The sequence below is a fragment of the Malus sylvestris genome, chromosome 6 (assembly GCF_916048215.2).
Source record: "Malus sylvestris chromosome 6, drMalSylv7.2, whole genome shotgun sequence".
NCBI classification, from domain to species: domain Eukaryota; kingdom Viridiplantae; phylum Streptophyta; class Magnoliopsida; order Rosales; family Rosaceae; genus Malus; species Malus sylvestris.
In genome coordinates, this window is record NC_062265.1 from 27,021,550 (window position 1) to 27,044,212 (window position 22,663).

The following is a 22,663-nucleotide window of genomic DNA, read 5'->3' on the forward strand; positions in this document are numbered from 1 at the left end:
TATAAATTTCCTTTTGAAGTTGAATTTGGGGAGTAACTGGTGCTCGAGGTTTTATTATTTTGCTTTCAATTTGAGGAGGTGTGATATTGAGGTGTTGGAAAACTACCAAAGTGTACTTTCTCAAAATTTTTGATTTCCATATCCTTTCTTTCATTATCCTATCACCTGTAGCCCCATTACAACCGTAATAAAGTCCTATTGATCCAAGGTATTACTTAAATATTGATAAGCGAGTTAGGTGGACAAGCAAGCATATGGCGGCATGTACAATGAGATCACTTGAGTGAAACACATTAACCAAAACTTATGAGTGAATGAGCGTATGTCTTGTGAGCAACTCACATGTTTGCATATGATGATTTAAATGAGCTTGGAATTGCATTGACATGGCTAGCTCACACATGGCTTTTCAACGTTTTGTTTGAAGGAAATTTGGTTAATTATTGGATGATGTTTTGAGCTCTTGATTAGTTCTTGGTTGTTTGTATCATGATTAACACTTATCTCTGAAATCGAAATTGGGAAGTTGGCTACTAAGTTGTTGAATCTAGTCTTAGTTGAGTGGTTTTGTTTTGTGTTTTGTTTTGCTAGAGGACTAGCAAAAATGTAAGTTTGGGGGTATTTGATCACTCATATATTTCATGCATTTATACCATCCATTTCTAAAGTCTTTGTGATGTTTTTGTGTTAAAATTATGGCATTTTACCTTACCTTGTGTTAGTGTGCAATTAAATTTGCTTTAAGATTAATTTCAAGCAAAGTGGAAAAAAATAAAAAGAAAGAGACAGGACACTTTGTATTTTGTATAATTGAACCTAATCCAGTCCGTTATTATGTGCAGATGGGTCCATAATATACCGGTTTCAATTATCTTTATCCAAAGTTGCAGACGACTACAATACCACTACATCTTAAGGCTTAAGTGGGGAGAGCACGGGGGGAATAAAAAAAAAGAAGGCAGAAAAGAAAGAATAATGGGAGAGACACGGAGAGAGGACTGACAGGGAGGACACAGACTGAGTGAAAAACAAAAGAAAAAAATAGACAGTGGGAGAGACACGGCAGACAGAGAAGAGTGGGAAGGAAGTGGAGTGCGCAGGAAGAAAAAGAATAAAAGGATAGAGGGAAGAGAGACTGAGGAGCAGAGGGATGAGGGAGACTGACGGGAGGCACATAAAAAGAAAAGAAAACAGAAAAATAAAGAAAAGGCAGAGAAGGAGGAGAGGGCGCGACAAAAGGAGACAGAGAGCAGAGGTGAAAGTGCACTGACAGAAGCAGAGGGCACTGAAAGAAGCAGAAGGGAAGCAGGCGCAGAGGGAAAACAAAGGAGACTGACGGCAGCAGAAGCACAGAAGCAAAGGGCGCAGAGCAGAGGAACCAAAACCGGGTGTTTTCTTTCTTGTTATTTTTTATGGATAATTTCTTATGTATGAACATAATTATGTGTAACTAATTTATTATGTTAGAGTGAGGTCATGAGCCGCAACATGAATACGTAGATTTATTTTTCAATTGCTTAAGTGTTGTTACATGCTTGCTTTGATATTTTCAATCTCTAAATTAAACTATCTATGTGTCTTGATGATTGATCACCATTAGGATGCTTAGAAAAGTTATCGGATGCAATTTTGAACGAATGTCATGTTAAAATTGGTTGTGCTTCTTGTGATTGAGGATTGTACTCTCCTAAGGTAAATATCATGCTCTTAGGGATTATATGGTTTAACAAAAGGATTTTCACCAAGATTAATGAATCACTCATGTTTATATTTAATTCAAATGTCATGGATAAGTTGCATATAGTGGTATGCGTTTTAGCTTGAATGTCACAAGTAAAACATACACAAGGAAAATCCAACCTTCAAAGCATGTGTGTTTTCAATTATTTAAGCAATTGGAATAGCTACGTAGGAGTGTTGTTGGTAAAGGTTGAACTCTAGCATATTGTCAATCTATTTTTCTTCAATCATTTATTTTATCTTGAATTTCCTTATTTGCTTGTGTTGTTTAAGTTGAATCATTATTCCTATAAACCAATTCTCATTTTAGATATTTGTTTAAGTCACATCCAGTAATATTTAGTTTCGTCAAATTAGTGTAATTCTTAAAGTTAAATAAGTTAAATACACAAAAACTCGTAAATTGTTTATATCAGTCCCTGAGGAGATCGACATTGCTTGAGCCATTCTATACTACAAACACTTGTTCTCTTGCAAGAATTTTCTATGGTTTAACCCTTTGTTTTACAAGTGGTAAAATCGTTATCAACTGCCATACTTTAGCTTAATGTTTTCTTTGCTGCTAAGCTTCCAAGATTGTTACGATGGTATCCAGAGCTTGCGATTCACATGTGGGATTACATAGTTCTTGATTTACGAGCTCACGATTTGCTGCAACGTTGTATGGTTTCTTTGTTCTCAGTCTTGTTCTTACGAAATTTACAATCTTTGCTCCTAGATTTCTAGGAGAGGTCGCACTTAGTGCAATGGCAAGTGTCTTCGCCCATGAGCGGTAGGTCTCGGTTCGAGACTTGGGAGCAGCCTCTCCATAAATGGGGGTAAGGCTAGCCGACATTCACCTCTCCCAGACCCTGCGTAAAGCGGGAGCCTTGTGCACTAGGTACGACATACTCCTAGATTTCTAGGGCTTGTAAATTTTTGGGGGGAAGTTTCATTTGCTGTTCTTGTTTGCCAGTTGTGGTTCATTTCTTCCGAAAAATTTTGTTACCATGTTTGTTCTGCTTAAGCGGTGAATCAGATCTGTTTTTCTGGGTTCTTTATGCTTCTGCTGAGTTGTTGAATTTATGGTTGAGTTCTTCCATTTATGTTCATCAACATACTTTGAAGAATATGAGTTGATCAAGGCTTATGCCATATTTCTGATTACTTGTTAAAAAGATTTTATGAAGGCAAATGCCAAAATTGATTTGAAGGCCAAAGGCATATAATGTTTGTTGTTCTCTGAATGTGTTGATTATTATCAAGGCCAATTGCCAGGATTTTATAAGATGGCTGGTTCACAGTTCAAAGTTGAAAGTATTTTGGGGATGTTAACAATTTGACTTGGTGATACAAATTATTCCAAATGGGCATATTTGTTTGAAATGGTACCAAGCATGTTGTTTAGGTTGATAATGTTTGATAAAGCTTGAAACTTTCAATAATGGTTTCAAGAGGTTTCTATGATTTCGAGAGAGAGTGTGTGTAAGAGTCTGTGTATTTTTTCATATATGAAGAACAAGAAGGAATTACAAGGACTATATTCCCCACAGCTGGTCAAAAACCTACATCCTACATTTTAGGGACCTAGTACTCATCTCCGACCATTAAGGTCATCGGAGGATATCTACCATCCACCTGGAGGAAGATGGGAAGACCTAGTACACTCATATAAGATAAGAACACCTGCTGTAATCTTTCTAAAACTATAAAATGAAACTAGCTGTTGTATTTTGAATTCTAACGGCTCCTTCTAATTTTAGCAAATTCTTCATTTCTTCAAACTTCCCAGCTTCCATTCGATTTCAACTGCAGGATTAACTTCTGCAGATTAACTCCAAAGCTAGTAGGCAGCTTAATTCTCAACAATATTAGTTTCCATCTGTACTCAGGGGATATAAATTATTTGATCATTTTGATGGGACTTCAGTGTGTCCTCCAAAATTACTCATTAATACTAATACTGGAGTTACTAAAGAAATCAGAGTTGCTTATCAGGATTGGGAACAAACAGATTTGACGCTACTTAGTCTTTTACTAGCTAAGCTTGGTCTATGCTTGAGGATAGATATGCTACTGTGTCTAAGTCTAGGATTAACATGTTGAAGATTGAATTCCAGACATTACAAAAGGGGGCAGATACAATTGATAAGTACTTCTCTCGTCTTAAGTCAATTTGAGATCAACTTATTACTGCTGGTGAAGTGATTTCAAATAATGATATGATCATTGCTGCACTGGAAGGGTTACCAAGGGAGTATGCCATTATAAGAACTGCTATTTTAGCAACGGAGACACTATTTCTCTCAAAAGAGTTTCGAGCACAACTTCTCAATATTAAAAGAGATATAGATAGTCTTGAAAATTATTTGTCTAGTACTATGGCAGCAATGTATATGCAAGGCTCCTCTTCGCAGATTGGATATTCTGGTGCCTCTCATAATGGTTTTGTCGGTTCTTCGTCTCAAAATGGTTATTCTAGTAATTCTCTAAATTCATTAAATTCATTCAAATTCTTTAAAATCAAATCTAATTGAATACATTGAAATGTTATAAACTTTTTTAAAATCATAATTCAATACACCAGATTTTCAAGTATTTTAATAAACTATCTTATAATCTTGATTGAATACTGTTTTAATTTCAGAGAATTACTTAAAATCATAATTGAATACCCATAAATTCATTAAAACAAATTAAAATCCATCAAAATCTCAATTGAATACGAGGGTCACGATTTATGAATTTGGGAATGACTTACTTCCAATTGCTTCTAAACATTTCTTGGCGGTCTCTTTGGGGGACAGGGGAGGGCGGTGACAGGGCATCGTCGTGAAATCTTCCTTGATCTCCTTCTTGGTGAGGATCAATGAGAACTTGGGCTTCTCCTCCTCCATTTTCTTCTCTGAACCTGAACCCGAACCCGAAGCCCCTTTCACTAGCCTTGGTGACTTCACGCCATTATTACCCTCACTCCTCAACGGCGAGTAATTCACCTTCTCCTCCTCGATTCTCATCCCCTTAGCACTGTCACCACCGCCGATTGGAGACTTGCACGCCGATCACAAGAATCAATGTATGCTCCTTCCAGCATGAACAGAAGGTTGAAGATGATACCAATTTATTTATTTAATATCCGTATGGTGTTGCTGTCCACGTGGATACCACATCATTAGTTAACAGGTTTTGATAGAAAACTTAATGAATGTTAAAAATCAAGATTGAGATTAATCCCAAATTTGAAGAAAATTTTGACAAATACTTTAGTCAAACTCTTTTAATTATATGCATTTAATCCTTTGAAGGATAATGCTGCCAGAAGGATAATCATGTGATCTAAGTCTGTTAGAATTTATGCCTGAAATTAGAATTTCTGTCATTCCTTAGTTAATAGCTTGCAAGTGGGATAAAGCTAAGATGGTTATTTTATCATTTCCATTTCATCCTTTCCATTGTTGATCTCCGAACAATGAAACGGTCATTCGTAAAACTAAGTTGGGTTTTACGAAAATTTGTAATGACATTAACTGAACCCATCGAGCGCGAACCCAGTTCGCATCTGAGCTTCAGTTCCACCGCCCCGAGTCCTTGATCGTCATCGTCGAGAGGACCGGCTCCAAGCGGCGCGAAAGATCCGACCTTTAAGTCATCGATTCTCAAAAAGGGTACTCATATTTTTTAAACTATTTTCCAATTTTCTAATCTGGTTTAGCTTATTCTCCAATTTTATATTCTTGGTGTGGCTTATTTGCCATTGCTTTGACTTGGGTTTTCTTCTTTTGTTGTATCCATGTGAGAGGTGTTTTATTATCTGTTTGGCTACTACGAAAACGCAAGAAATTAGAGGGAAATGGGTTTTTCATAATTGTCGAAAATTTATGGTGTCAGCTCCTTTTTTGAATTCTATGAAAGCAACAAATTTTTAATCTGGAAATCAGTTAATGCCATTACAAATTTTCGTAAAACCCAACCTAGTTGTACGAATGGCCGTTTCATTGTTCTGAGAGATCAACAATGGAAGAGATGAAATGGAAAGGAAGAAATGATCATCTTAGTCTTACCCGTGAGACCCACCTGCAAGCTACTAATGGAGGAATGACCTAAGTTCTAATTTTGGACATAAATCATAACAGACTTAGACCAAAGAGATTTAAATCCGAATTTTTTTACCACATGGGCTATCTTCCGAATACCTTATAACCACGGGGACCATTTATCTGATTAGGCATTTTTTAAAATTAAATATTGTAAAACATATAACATGGTTGTTGATGATTGAATTATGACTAAAGGTATTTGTCTGTTTGCCTCCTAAATGTGTATAGAGGTGCCATGACACGCCCGACCCTAATATTCTCCCAAACACCAGGGTATCGAAATGTGACGAAGCCATATTAGAATGCATGAGAACAAGAAATAAATAAGACTTATAAATTTAAATAGATATAATATGCAAATGAGTAACGTGTTCAGAGCATACAATTAATTTAGAACACTAAAAAGAAATGATATAAAATTGAATGAACAAAGGAGTGGGTCCTACATCGAAATGACTCGAAGATGCCGATGTGGAAGTGCTTTGATGTCGGGATTATATATCTCGATTCTAAGTCATGAGGGGGCGCAAAACAAACATGAGTGGATCAAGTTGATATATATATATATATAATACTGAAATAGTTATAAACATACTAACCCCCAAAGTTTAGTGAAAACTCAACAATATAATATGTAATAAGTTTTCCAAAAACCCTAACATACCATAAAACCTTTCATGAAACATATCTCGTATATAATGTGCTAACTAGTGGTATCAGTATTAGTATTTCTCGGCATGAAGCTAGTACATATATCTCTCGGCCCAAAGCCATCTACATATATATACATCTTGCCAGCCATATATCTCGCTCAACCGTATGTCTCGCTCAGCCATATATCTCCCTAGCTTGTAGGTAAAATAGTGACCACTAAATACGCACAAAATCATCAAACATAGTCTTTCCAAACATACGTACATATATCTCAAAAGCATCTTCATAGCATATAGTCATCCATCATATATACTACAAAGAACATCAGTTCGATAAAATATGGTAATTTAAAGTATTCTCAGTAAGCATAATATCTCATAAAACATAATCATTAAATCATGTTTTTCATGTACGCATTTCTACTATTAAAACATGCATTTTAGAAGGGGTCCACTCACAGATACTTCGCCGTAAAAAAGCCACGCAAACTAGCGAATGATGAAATCGCCACAATAATTGCCCCTAAGCACATAAGGGGTCCAATTAATAAAACCCTATTAAAACAATTGAATTTTGGAAAATGAACATAAAAAACGGATCCAGGACGTCGAATTACCCTAAGAAGGGTTCCAGATGAATTTCAAAAAGTCAACACGGGAATATTCCAATAATATTCCACTGGGTTGGGCTGGGTTTAAAGGTTAGGGAATTAGGTAAAAGGGTTTAGTGGGTCAAAGGCCCTAGCTTAAAAGGGTTTGGGTTTTGAGTTTGTTAAGTTGGGCTCAGATTTGGTTATGGGTTGAGTCGACTCGATTTCAACTTGCGGGTTGCCAGATTACACAAAGAAGAAAGTCGGAGCTTCCCAAGCTCCAATCAACTTTAAATCTTAACCAAAACCAGTCATTCAATATATCAAATTGAAGCCCAAAGAACAAGGAATCAGAATGTACCTTTGGTTTCCTCGACCGTGGCTGGAGTTAGCCAGAAAATGGCCTAGAATGTACATAGTTCTCGACAAAACAAAGAGAATGGTACTTCGCACGACTTCTAACTCGTTGTGGTTTGGTTGGAAAATGGCTTAAGCCACGAGGTCGTCGAAAACTAGGTAAGATACAAATGGATATAACTTCTTCAATACTCACCAAAATTGGGTGATTCAAAAACTAAAACATACTTCTCGACGAGACAAAGAGATTGATCATTTCTCGATGGCTAACTTGTTGTGGATCGGCTAAAAATGGCTAGAAAGTGGAAGTTTGCGTCAGAGTTCATGTATGGGAATTCATGGTTCAACTACTAAGATGCCAAAACTATGGTTGTGTTCGTAGTGACGAGATAAAGACGATGGTGATGTCAAAATTGTAATTTGATGATGATTTTAGGATATGGGTTATGGGTGTGGCACGGTGAAGGAGAAGAAGAAAGAGAGAGAATGAAGAAGAGAGAGCTTACAAGGAGAGGAAAGGAAAGTAGGGAGACCGGGGAACTAAAATCAGGGGTGGGCCCATTTGAAGGAATTATTTTGAAAAACATGTTCATTTGAGCAACATCATATAGCATGCAATTAACAATTAAAGGCGGAATCATGCTTACATGCACTCAAATACAAAACATTAACCCATGAAATTCAAAGCCTAGTAGATTGGTGAACCAATAATCAACTCAAAAACAAAGTGAGTTGAAATTTACCTTTGTAGATTCCTCTTTGCATAAGCAAAGGCTAATCACCCAAAGAGATAGGGGCCTTCATTCCTTGCTTCTTAGATCCATGGATTTGTATGGAAGAATAGGTTCTCCAAGTTCCCAAAATTGAGAACCTCTAATTCTCGACACCAAGGTTCGATTGAAGAAAAAATGAGTGACCTTGGAGTAGTAGGATTGCTAGATGTACCCTCCAAGGTGTTGGCCTCTTTAGAGAGAAATGGAGAGACAATTCTCACCAATTTTCCCCCAAAATAAACCCATTTTAACACTTAATGAATATTTAGTTATAAAGTCATTTATATAGTCACTTCTTTAAGTGACCTAAATAACCAAAAACCCTAATTCATCTAATATGGCCGGCCACCTTATGGGATTTGGGCTTTAATGAATCTTTATTCATTAAATTGTCATACAACTTAAGTTAATGGGCTTGACGTTCGAAGCCCATTGGGCCTTAAGGTCCAAAACTATCCCGAAGTCTTTAACGAACTTATTCGTTTGATTAATTAACATATTAATTAATCATTGCCATAAATAAATGATTAAACCATTTAATCATTCTTACTCATTTCCGTTTAATCTCCAATCTCCACCTTTCACGGTGTGCGATCCATTAGGTTCCTTTTAGCGAGGTAGTGGGCGATTAAAACCATTTTACATCGATTGTGAATTGAAACTATTTTCAATTCTCCCTTTAGTGATTATACACGTTTAGGGCTTCCACAAACCATGAGTGACACCTAGCAGCATATCATGGTTACCCAAGCTAATCAGAAGAGGTTAGAGAACCTATTCAGTTCGAGATTACAAATGCAATACGGTCCTTCTCTAATCTAATACTCTTGACCACATTGTTTGGTTTGATAGTTTATTTTCTCATGTCTACTATCCAATGTGTGTCTTGTGCTTATATGATTACCTTGAATGTGATTAGGAACGCATTCCCAAATCTCATTCATACTCTGGCCAGAGATTCAAATCATATCAGAGAGTATTCTCCTTCAAACGGTTTGAAGGTTAGAGATCCCTTGTTGCGCATTCACTTGTCTCCATAGCTAAGCGGCTTGACCCCAACGATGCCGTGGACACCCTCCTGGTGGGATGACTTTGACATAATCAAAGATCAAGGTCTTAACCACAAGACAACTATGATGCCTCAGGTCAAAGGACTACTTTGCATTATCCCAACCATGAGTTCTTATGTGACATGGAATATGAGAACTCTTCGTTGATCGCGTTCAGTGAACTCATTCTCTATTGAGCACCTACCGTACTTGTCTTGATGTCACACACACCAATGACTAGAGACTAATCACTCTCCCTGAGAGAAGACATAGTACGTACCGATCTTGACGGACTGTCAATGCCCAATTGGCAATCCTATGATCAGGAACGTTTAGGATGTGTCTACGAAAGAATGGTCTCAAGAATCTAACTTCATTAGATTACATTCTCCCAATCACAAATTCCTTGGACTTTATTGTTTAAGCATATAACATTTATATGAGACGGCTCAAACAATAATCTATGCCCTTTATATGTTAAACTAGATTAGTTTAACATGTGAAATGTCCGTAAAGTATCATCACATGATTGGCTTTAGGGCACATTTCCAACAATCTCCCACTTGCACTAGAGCCAATCAGCTTGATCATCAATGATGATATCTCTTCTGTAGTCATTTCATAAATGGCTGAATAGTAGGCCTAGGCAGTGGATATCTATATGTGTTATCCACAGAAGCAACCTTGAGAATAACGACGTCACCATTATACATGATTCTCAATCATGTGGTTCAGTCTCTCATTTGTGTTCGGATCTTGATGAGACCTTGATTCCCAGGCTTGAGCTATCGCCCCATTAGTGTCATACACTTTCTGGTTGGAATCGAATAGAGAGTTCATAAATGAACTTTCCCATCCAAACAACATTGTTGTAAACTTCTATATGGCAATATATCTTGCATTCATAATGGAACACACTAAAGTCATTACTTTAATGTTTCCATCCAAATATCTCTTTAGTCATAATAAAGAGATATCCGTTTATCTCTTCATTCATAATGAAGAAACATCCAATGATGGATTAGATTCATAATCTAATACATTTACGCTTCCATTACGTCACTTTGATTCTTCCTCGATCTTTGAGGAATTTATCCTTTAGTATTTCTTAAATACTTAAGGACTCACTTGACAGTTGCCATGGTTCTGATCCTGGGCTTGCACTGATATCATCTTATACCGTTCTAGGTACAACTCATATCAATGTTTTTCATACAATATGAAATACATAAATCACCTTTCTGCGTATGCATAAAGGATTCAATTTACGCATTATTTCTTTGGGAGTCAAAGGGGCACATTCCCTTTGAAAAGGGCAACTTGCTAGTCTTACTAGAGTCATCCTTCTAATTGAAGTTTATCATCATATGAGAAACTTCCTAGCATCCATTGTCTATTATTAGGCATTGATATAATCCAATTATATCATGAAATATATCATTATAGATTTCCATCCCATGTATATAGACTATATCTCCCATATACATTCTATCTTCATATAATGTATTAAAGTCATAACTTTAATGAAGAAGTATTCTTTTCATTTCCAAAATTAATATATCATATATATTTAAATTTTAGGAACATGATTAACTCCCACTAATCTTTTGTAAAACTAGTAAACAAAAGATTCATTTACATCTTTATGATAAATCAAACGATTTAATCCTTTTCTCATAAAATGCAAATAGCTCCCACTAACTTGCTAAGATCCATGATGGATGGATCTCTACAACTTACATGTCTTGTGATTTATAGTTTTAGACATATATTATCAAGACTATCTTAATAATGGTTTCGGAAACCCATATTATGTCAAAACATTGAATCACCATTTAGTTGTAGCTAACAATCTTCGAATTAATTGAAACTAAGACTACGTCAAAAATGGTTCCTTTAAAGTCAACCATTCTCTTTGATTGTAGTCACCTTAAGCTACCAATTAGCTATGAAGGTTTCATTATTTCGAGTCAAATGGTACTTTACCATTTCCTTGAGTATATATCGTATATGCACTCAATGTAGTCATAAGGATTTTCATTCTTATTTCTTTCGAATTAAGAGGTGCAACTCTATGACATAGTCATAAAGTTCAAAACCATTCAACTGAGACGGTTTATAAATCCTTATCGACTACCTTGGAGCTTGTGGTATAGGAACTAGGTTGTTATATTTGTTGATTACTTTCTTGTCTCTCAAAGAACCCATTCTTTGAGTTCTATCTCTCGTTCATTTGCTTTTAGGCAAATCACATTGTAGAATTACAATGAACTACCCAACAAAACAACATTTGTTAGTTGGTTTATAGAAGCGGTATCCAAAAGTTATTTTAAGGATATCCTACAAGATTATTATCAAACAAATATTGCTTGTTAGCACACAACCCCAAATCTTTAACATGCTTAAGATTTGTCTTTCTTTCCAACTACATCTTATGGAGTCATGAAAATATTGGAAGATCTTCTCATTGACAATCATATTGTTTTTAGAAGTATATATCCTATATATGGGTAATAGATAACATCTAACGAACTAAATCTTATTCGAGTTCGTTCTTCTCCTAATGGAGAAATACATTATCTTATGATGCTTATTTCCTTGATATCTTTCAAGGAAACTTATCTAAAGTGTTACCTTTCCTTGGATCAAACCTAAGGAGGTAAATACTTTAGATGTCTTACTCATCAACTTACATTACTTGAATTTCTTTGAAACATTTTGCAAAGTATTCGGACTTGTGTTTATTCAAAATAAACTATAGTCCAACCGAGAGTGATCTTCGGTGAATGTTATTCAACATGAGTAATATTATGTTTGTGGACAAGTGCCACTAACATTTAAGTGAATTAACCTCAACAACTTTGTGATTCTTTCTTCTTTCCAAAAGAATAAAGATTCGAACATTTCGCCTCCATACAATTTTAACAAGAAGGTATTGGATCCGGATCTAACGATCCAAAGCATCCATCTTTCACCAACTCGTAATTTATGTTTTAGAGGTATCACAACTTTAGTTGGGATTAGTCACTACCTTGCAACCTTTTGGGTTTTAAGCATCATTATTTTCTAAACAGTTAACACTACCATATTATCTCTACTATAGAGATAATTAATTAGATTACCATAATCCAATCATTGATTAATAAAGAACATTGTTTTGTCAAACAAAACATTTATCCATTTCACATAGTGACGGAATTTAGTTCCTTAAAATTGGAATATAAAGACAATCTATGTTTTTCCAATTTCTTTGGTAGTTCATATGAGGAAGTAAGTACCATCTGCTTTCGCAGAGATCTACATTTGATTCACGCTTCGAATGTGAAGTACTTTCTCTTCTCTCATTAATCTTCTACTTCTTATTAGCCACACTTTTACAACGATTGTAAAACATAGTCACTAATACGGAATCATGCATTCAAGTAGAAGAACCAACTGTTTTGAACTATTCAAGAACATTTTACAACACCTTCGAAAGGTGTGTCCTTGACACTTGCAAGACATTTCTTGCAAATACCCCTTCCAATATCCATCCTTTCATAAAGAAAGTTTGTTCCCTTGGAGTTATTTATCTTCTTTATTTGACTTTCACCTTTGACTACATTAGTCATGGTCCCTAAACTCCCACTATCTCTCTTGAAACCTTTTTTAAATTGTGTTATCACATCAAACAATTTTGGAGAGCATGTGGTTATTTTTCACTACATAGTTTACAATAAACTTAGTGAACGATTAGGATAGGGAAACAAAGGTGAAGTCCTTGCCTAGTTTCCGTCTCGTTAAGTGATTTATCACTTCAACATTCAATGATTCAAAATCATCATAAGTCCATGTTAATGGACTATTTTTGTCAACCAACCATTATGTTCTAAACATAATTACAAACCTTCAAGAGTTGTACAAGGCAACTCTCATTTCTTCATACAACAATTTGTAAGTGAAGAAACATGGCACATAAAGTGTTCATGCCTTTGTGCTTTCTTCTCAAGTTCTTTGTTCATTTAACAAAGAAATAAGCACTAGTGTTTGCATTGACTAAGAGTTGTTCAAAGTAACTCCTATTTCATCATACAACAATTTGTAATTGAAGAATTATGACATTAAAAGTGTTGTCCTCTTTATGATAGACCTTTTCTAACATATTCTTCTAATGATACATTATCAATAGGAAGATTGTGAGGATGAGACTACTTTGGTACTTTTACAAGCCATTAAAGACAATCTATGGTTTTGTAGTACCAAGTCCGTAAACTAAACGTTCGGTTTTGTCAAGTGTTGGATAGCGTTTGCAAATATATTGGTAATCAAATACATAACGAATATAGATTGATTGATTTTAAGCCATTTGATTCGGGTCTTTAAATCAAAATAGCACCACCCACTATTTTTGGCAAATTCCATATCCCTCATAGGAATTCGAGAGTTTTGGATGAAACTCCTAGTAGGTTATGGGAGGCTCACTATTACCAAGCCCACCTCACGATGATACGATATATGGCTAGCAACAATAATAATGAGAGAGTACGCTTACTCATTTGCAACTCATGCAAGTACCCATCTTATTTGGCCTCTAGAGAATGTAACCTCACAATGATATGATATTGGTTCCATTGCACTTAGTTAAGTTCTTCCCACCATGCTTAGTGTGTGAAGGGGTTCAAGAATAGCCTCACGATGATACGATATATAGCTATCCTCGTTGCCTACACTCACCTCATCATATGTATATGGATTCCTCCTGAGTATAAGCATGCACTGTGTACTCCCCCATGATAGGGTGAAGCCGGTGTACAAGTCATAAACGATTGGATCCCACCACGGTGGAAGGCCACGAAGAGATATTCTAAACATCTCTCGCTTATCAACTTAATATTGGTTTGGTTGAGGGTTTTAGGTCTCATCACATATAAACATACATTTTAATCTCTATTAAAACTATTTTGGTCCTATTACAACTATTGGTCCATCCCTTTGTTTTAGTTGTACATAATACTCCCACTATGCTTTTAAAACGATTTTTAAAGCAAGAGTATATGATACTACTAACATAAACTTTGCATTCATTTGATGGACTACATAGTTGTCTTAGGGCCTAAGGATGATTATGAACCTTTGTTTAGATTCAACACGAGCCTTGTGTTGAATCTCGGTCTAGGAATGAAGATTGATTTTAGTTACGCGTTTAATCACATTAAGGCGTATTGTCTTATGGGCGTTGGACCCAACTACTTCATTTTCATGCATATCGTATAAAGCAAGAAAGAAGTACTTCAAAGTAAAGGTGAGCTTATGCTCATTACAACATTTGCATATAACAAATTACTTTAAAGTAAAGAAGAGCTTAAGCCCTTTTACAACATTTGATCAAATCAAATTACAACCAAAATCTAATCTACACATTCCCATGGTTCAAACAAATTTGAAACGCCTTTCACATAGCTCAATTATATTAGGCTTAGGTTCATAATCACCCTTTAATTAATTAACACTTTAACTAATTAAATGAATGCAACATTTTCAATTGGTTTTTGTATCCATAAAATTGATTTAAATGGAGCTAAACAAAATGAAAATCCAATTCTCATTTAAAGAGACAAAACAATTTTGTTCTCATCCTATTTGGGCCATCATGCAATTAACCTCAACTTTTGGGCCATATTGCAATAACAAAAACTTTTGGGGTCACTTTGTATAATACACAAAAGTCACAACTTCATGTAAATACAACTAGAACCCAAACTTTTAATAATGCAAAAACATCATTAAAGGATCAAAACAATTTGTCCTTTAGCGTTTTTGGACCTAAACGTAAAAACGTAAACTTTTGGGCCAAAGTGCAAATACACAAAAGTATCAAAACTTTATGTAATTGCATAAAAGCCCCAAAAGTACTCCCTTTGAGGGAGTGGCCTGTTTTAGGGAGAGGATAAGAGTGGTGTGTGTGTTGATTTGTAAGTTTTGTCAAAAAACATGCAAGTGTATGTAAAAGGATATGTTTATGAAATAATTCAATCACAATTATTTCAATCATCATTTATACAAATATCTAACACTTTAAATACATAATAAATCATTTAAAAACATATCACATATACTTTATGAAATAAATCAAAACTTTGAATCAAAACACCAAACCTTTTTGTTCTTGGCAAGAACATCAAGAACAATGAAGAACATCCATGAAAAACCCAAATTTTTCCATGAACTTTTTCCACCCAAAAACATTCCAAAACCATTCTTACTTAAGGGAAATAACATCTAACCAAACTAGGGTACTTAGGGGTTCCAAAGAACACATTAAAACACTTTTAACAAGTCAAACAAGAACCCAAAAATTCACCCTTTGATTTTGGCCGAATTTTCCCAAAAGCATGGCACCAAATTTTAGCTCCAATATTCATGCTCATATGAACAACATCTACAACATTTGAGATAGCAAATTTTCCAACAAAATTTACTTTCAAAGAAGCAAGAATAAAGCTTGTAACAATTACAACTTTTAGATCACAAACTTATGAACTACAAAACACAAAAGGATTCACCAACTACTAGACCTAGGCTCTGATACCACTTGAAGGAATTATTTTGAAAAACATGTTCATTTGAGCAACATCATATAGCATGCAATTAACAATTAAAGGCGGAATCATGCTTACATGCACTCAAATACAAAACATTAACCCATGAAATTCAAAGCCTAGTAGATTGGTGAACCAATAATCAACTCAAAAACAAAGTGAGTTGAAATTTACCTTTGTAGATTCCTCTTTGCATAAGCAAAGGCTAATCACCCAAAGAGATAGGGGCCTTCATTCCTTGCTTCTTAGATCCATGGATTTGTATGGAAGAATAGGTTCTCCAAGTTCCCAAAATTGAGAACCTCTAATTCTCGACACCAAGGTTCGATTGAAGAAGAAATGAGTGACCTTGGAGTAGTAGGATTGCTAGATGTACCCTCCAAGGTGTTGGCCTCTTTAGAGAGAAATGGAGAGACAATTCTCACCAATTTTCCCCCAAAATAAACCCATTTTAACACTTAATGAATATTTAGTTATAAAGTCATTTATATAGTCACTTCTTTAAGTGACCTAAATAACCAAAAACCCTAATTCATCTAATATGGCCGGCCACCTTATGGGATTTGGGCTTTAATGAATCTTTATTCATTAAATTGTCATACAACTTAAGTTAATGGGCTTGACGTTCGAAGCCCATTGGGCCTTAAGGTCCAAAACTATCCCGAAGTCTTTAACGAACTTATTCGTTTGATTAATTAACATATTAATTAATCATTGCCATAAATAAATGATTAAACCATTTAATCATTCTTACTCATTTCCGTTTAATCTCCAATCTCCACCTTTCACGGTGTGCGATCCATTAGGTTCCTTTTAGCGAGGTAGTGGGCGATTAAAACCATTTTACATCGATTGTGAATTGAAACTATTTTCAATTCTCCCTTTAGTGATTATACACGTTTAGGGCTTCCACAAACCATGAGTGACACCTAGCAGCATATCATGGTTACCCAAGCTAATCAGAAGAGGTTAGAGAACCTATTCAGTTCGAGATTACAAATGCAATACGGTCCTTCTCTAATCTAATACTCTTGACCACATTGTTTGGTTTGATAGTTTATTTTCTCATGTCTACTATCCAATGTGTGTCTTGTGCTTATATGATTACCTTGAATGTGATTAGGAACGCATTCCCAAATCTCATTCATACTCTGGCCAGAGATTCAAATCATATCAGAGAGTATTCTCCTTCAAACGGTTTGAAGGTTAGAGATCCCTTGTTGCGCATTCACTTGTCTCCATAGCTAAGCGGCTTGACCCCAACGATGCCGTGGACACCCTCCTGGTGGGATGACTTTGACATAATCAAAGATCAAGGTCTTAACCACAAGACAACTATGATGCCTCAGGTCAAAGGACTACTTTGCATTATCCCAACCATGAGTTCTTATGTGACATGGAATATGAGAACTCTTCGTTGATCGCGTTCAGTGAACTCATTCTCTATTGAGCACCTACCGTACTTGTCTTGATGTCACACACACCAATGACTAGAGACTAATCACTCTCCCTGAGAGAAGACATAGTACGTACCGATCTTGACGGACTGTCAATGCCCAATTGGCAATCCTATGATCAGGAACGTTTAGGATGTGTCTACGAAAGAATGGTCTCAAGAATCTAACTTCATTAGATTACATTCTCCCAATCACAAATTCCTTGGACTTTATTGTTTAAGCATATAACATTTATATGAGACGGCTCAAACAATAATCTATGCCCTTTATATGTTAAACTAGATTAGTTTAACATGTGAAATGTCCGTAAAGTATCATCACATGATTGGCTTTAGGGCACATTTCCAACACCATTGGGCACACTAATTAACACCAAAAAGCAATATTTTAAAACAAATAAAACCCAACCAAAGTGAAAATACAAAAATGCCCTTTTGTTATGTAAATCCTGGGATCGGTTGTCAGAGGCCAATTCCTACCGAACTTTAATTTTAGCCGATTATTCTCTTGAACTTTTATAATTAGCTAATTTCCCCCTTCAACTTTAACTTTAGCCGATTATCCCCCTAAAGTGTTATAAATAGCCAATTTCCCCCTAGCATTAAGGGGAAATTGGCTATTTATAAAAGTTCAAGAGAATAATTGGCTATTTGTGAAAGTTATGGAGGGTAATCGACTAAAATTAAACTTTAAGGGGGAAATTGGCTAATGATAAACGTTCAGGGGGTAATTAGCTAAAGCTAGAGCAACTCCACCGGGACCATTAGCCCAATAGACCGACGACTTCCCCATCCCAATAACCCGAGCTGTAAGCTCCAGCCCATGCAGGCGTGTGGGCTGGGGGGCCCGAGCTAGAGGCCTGGCTCAAATTGAGGGTCTAATAGCCTGAGGACTGTGTGATGTGTGGTTAACTCAGGGTGACCCGGCTCGAATTCGTCCGTTTTCCTTTGTCGGAATCTGGAAAAAGAATAGGGTGCATGCAGGGAATTAAGCTTTCATATTAAACCACAAGAATTGCAACACAATAGGATTTAAAGCTCAAGAACACAAGATAGTGATAGAAACATCACTTAGGTTCGAGATTGAGAGCTCAAGCTCCTGCTTCAATGGTAGGACCTCGCACCATGCACTGATGCCACATGCAAGGCCATGGTTAGGTTCCTTGAGTTACAGGGATTCCAAAAATATTATTTTTGAGCTTGATTTGTTGAAGGTTTGAAGAGGAAGGAGGAAGAGAGCTCACGAGAAAAGAAGGAGAGAAAGAAAGAAAAAGTAAGAGAAAGATAGAAAGAAAGGAGAGAGAGGGAGAGGGAGAGGGAGAGGGAGAGGGAGAGAGAGATGGTGATAGGGATGTCTGATGGATTGGATGAAGAAAAAATACTAATATGTAACCATGACTATTCAATTTAGGGGTGGTGATGCAAAATGAAATTATTGTTCATTAAAGACAATTACTGTTCACTGGGTGGATTCAATAGTGAGTTACCCTAGGGGGCTTTTGCAACGCTAGAGTTGCTCTTAAAGTTTAGGAGGGAAATTGACAGCTATATACAAGTTCAGGGGGCAAATCGACAAATCTGCTTATTATTTAAGTGTTGATTAATGTGCTTAAGTGTTTTTGAAGGATAATGCCAGAGATAACAACTTTTAAAACCAAATTTTGTAAACAATATAACGTGGTTTTTTATAATTAGATTATTATTTAAGTATTGATTAACGTTTTTTTTTTAATAATACATCATATAATTTACAATTTTAATTTTAAAAATTAGTTTACCTAACATATAATTCAATGGTCTACCATTAAAAAGTTGACGCACCAAAAATTAACAAAAAGAGAGAAATAAAACCCTAAAAATTCATGAATCGTTCCCTAGTGATTGCGACCCATTATTTCCTAGCGGCAATGGCTTGAGTACTTCCCTTTTTTCTGCTTTTAACTTGGTCTGGCTTTTCCCGAACTCTAAGCCTTCCCCAAAAACATGCATACCCTTCTGCTTCAGTTTTTGCTTCCTTTCGTTTTGCTCACTTCCTTAATTTCAATCAACTTTGAATTATGTCTATGTGCAGATAATGAAGCATACTCTAACCGCGGCCATCAACTGCGGGGGAATCTGGTCAGACGTCGTGTATTCGTTTTGGGGTGTAAACAGACCCTATTACTGTGGTCAATGATGAGTCAATTTCATATTCTTAGTATGTTTTGGTAATTATTTTGGTATAATTTTGATACTTTGATTTATATTTTCAATATAGGACATTTGACTTCCTTTAGAGCAAAACGTGATCAAACGGATGAATTTTGGAGTGATTCAAATTGGATGACGTTCATCTGTCTTTTGGCGTGTTCGTGTCAAAATTTAGGATTTTTCTACTAAGCAATTATTTTCTGGAGATTGAATAAATGAGCGGTGTGCAGTGTGCAGTGTTGGAAAATGATGTTTCAGGGCTTAAATTGAGTTTTTGGAGCCCAAGATGACATTTGATGGGTTCGTGGCTTTCTGGAGAAGTGTTCAAAATATTCCAAACCTTCAATCCAGCTATATTGGGCCAGTTTTGGAGCAGTTTAGGGGTCCAAAATGTGGCTGTTCAGATTTTGGGCGAATTTCATCATTCAATTTAGAGTTATGTTTTCCTATTTTATTCTAATATTTTGTTTCCTAGTTGGATTGGAAGACCTTTGTTTTAGGAGGATTTAATTTTTCCTAGGTTAAAAGAGCTTGGCCAGCCCTATTCCTAGCATCTTCTTCTCTGTATGCTCTTGAAGAGAGGAAATTGGCTAAGCGTAGTAATTTTCAGACATTTTCATTCAGGATTTTTGATCTTTTATTATTTCAATAAAGAACTTTGTGATCTGTATTATGAATATGCGTAACTAATTCTCTTTTTGCTAGGGTGAGGCCATAAGCCTTAGCAAGAATATGTAGTTTCTCTTCAATTTGCTTATGATTATATGCATGTAGGTTTTCAAGTTATTAATCACTGGTTTAAACTATCTAATTGTCATGATGCTTGATCACCATTAGGATGTTTAGAAAAGTAATTTGATGCAATTTTGGTTGGAGGTCAATCCTTGAAATTCATGAAGGCTTCTTGTAATTAATATGTGCAAGTTCACTTAGGATGAATACCACGTCTTAAGGGTTGCATGGTTTTTCAAAAGGTTTCACAAAACTTAATTAGTGATGCATGTTTATATTCGATCTGAATACATGGATTGCATGTTTGATATACCCTCTATGTTAGGGGTCCAAGTAGGCATATATTAGGAAAACCTAACATTTGAAATATGTATGGATAAGTCATAAGTAATTGGAAAAACAATATAGAATTGTTAAGGTGACAGCGGATCCTTAGTGCTTTCTTAATTTGATTTCACCAAAATTGTTTTTTTTCCTCATCTTTAATATTGCAGATTGGTTTACTTTTATTAATTAAATTCGTTTTATTAAAGTGGGACATAAAAATCAATCATCTCAATTTCTGTTTTGCACTAATTAATTGGAATTTGGTTTGCTTCGAATTATTTAATAATTCCTGCAGAGGACAACTTTGAGAGATCCATTATACTTACGGGTGGGCAACAGTTATGGCAGGCGGGTAACCGCGGTTATTTATCCATAACTGTTTATTCTTATACCCGCATAACCGTTTATCCATCGGGTAATTGTCTAAACGGTTATACATATACCCATAACCGTTTATAAACGTTTAATCATACCCATAACCGTGTACCCATTTAACCGTAACCGTTTAGTACCCATCTACCCATTTATCATTTTTAATCCCGTTTATCCTTTCTTTTTTACCATTTACTCATTTTCACCCGTCTACGTGTTTTTTTAACAACTTGAAAATTAAAAAAAGAAAAATTTGTCATAATTTTGTTTTTTTAACAATTAAACACCGTTATATGTACATTCATCATACATTTATGTATTTTAATTTTTAAGTCCGTATATCATTCCAATAATTGAAATAATACCTTACAGACGATATTTTTAACTGTTCGCAATGAAGGTAATATAAAAGTTGCTAAGTATTATTGGGTTACGAAAACTGTTAAAAGACAGTATTCTTGGGTTATTCGACTCGGAATGTAAAATATTAACATAATGTATATAATGGACCATGAAATTTAAAGTGATTAAGAAAAACTATATTATATTAGCTATAGAAATCATGCACTATAGTCAATAGTATTGATCTAATTTTTGTCTGATAGGGAACATGGTTTGTGTTAATTTTACATATATAAAATAAATGGGTAAATGGTTACCCGTTTATAACCGCGGTTAATACTCATAACCGCCTATTTAAATTTCGCGGGTAAACGGTTATACCCATAACTGTTTATTTATCTAATTGGTTACCCATAACCATAACCGTGAAATTTAAAAGGGCGGGTAACCGTGGTTACCCATAACCGATGAGTATTTGCCCATCTCTATATATACTACAATAACCTTGTCATTCTTACAAGTATTACATGAGTTTTTAACCCTTTTCGTGCGTGGTAAAATCCCTATCAGTCAACCCTCGGTTTGAGGTCCAATGCCAAGACAGCGTTCCCGTGATCAACATGTGGAATATCGACTACAGAATTCTCGAAATGAATTCGAATAGTAGTCCTTGGACTATTAAAATTGATCGGCAGGACTATTGGCAAACTATCTGTCCTCCCACTGTTGTTTCCACCAACATCAACTTAGACGTAACCTTTACTACGTACGCAGTACAAATACGGATACTACTATCCCAGGATTTAATTTTAGTTCCCAATCCTGCAGTAATAACATGAGGGGCATCACTAATTCAAATACGACTATCCACGGCGGTCTCGGATTTGATCCAGTTGCGACTGGCTTATGTACGTACAGGGTCAGTGTTCTGGTTTGTACAACAGCTGTTCTTGCTCTAGAGTCCAATCGAACGACTATCCAGTGCGCGATTGATGGGGATTTTGCTTGGAGATTAAGATTGATGATGGTCATGCAACAGTTGTCAGGTATCAGGAGGAATGTGCGGGCTTAACACCACTCGTGGTGGATTCATGCTTTGCCATGATCGGGATAATGCAAAATGCAAATGCAACTACATGCAAATCAACTTCAACTGAGTCATCAGGTACATTATATGTGCCTTTAAACTTTATATAAAAGTCCATTGAATTAATCCAGGGGACTAATGGTACCTTATTTTAGGGTTGTAGAATATGCATATATATCTCATTGCAGCCGATTAGCTACGAGGAAACAAGCATGCATTAGATTATTTGCGTTGATAAAATTAGATGGAGTTATTAACTACGTTGAAAAAGGTATGAAACTATCCAAATTACAATAAAAACGAGGAGAAGAAGATAAGGTTTAGAAGGAAAGGAAAGCTTG

At 35.6% G+C, this 22,663-nt stretch overlaps 1 pseudogene; it reads left to right on the top strand.

The window, feature by feature from the left end:
- The first annotated feature begins 3,593 nt into the window (after window positions 1-3,593).
- LOC126626977 (uncharacterized) lies at window positions 3,594-21,976 on the top strand (annotated as a pseudogene).
- Window positions 21,977-22,663: the final 687 nt, after the last annotated feature.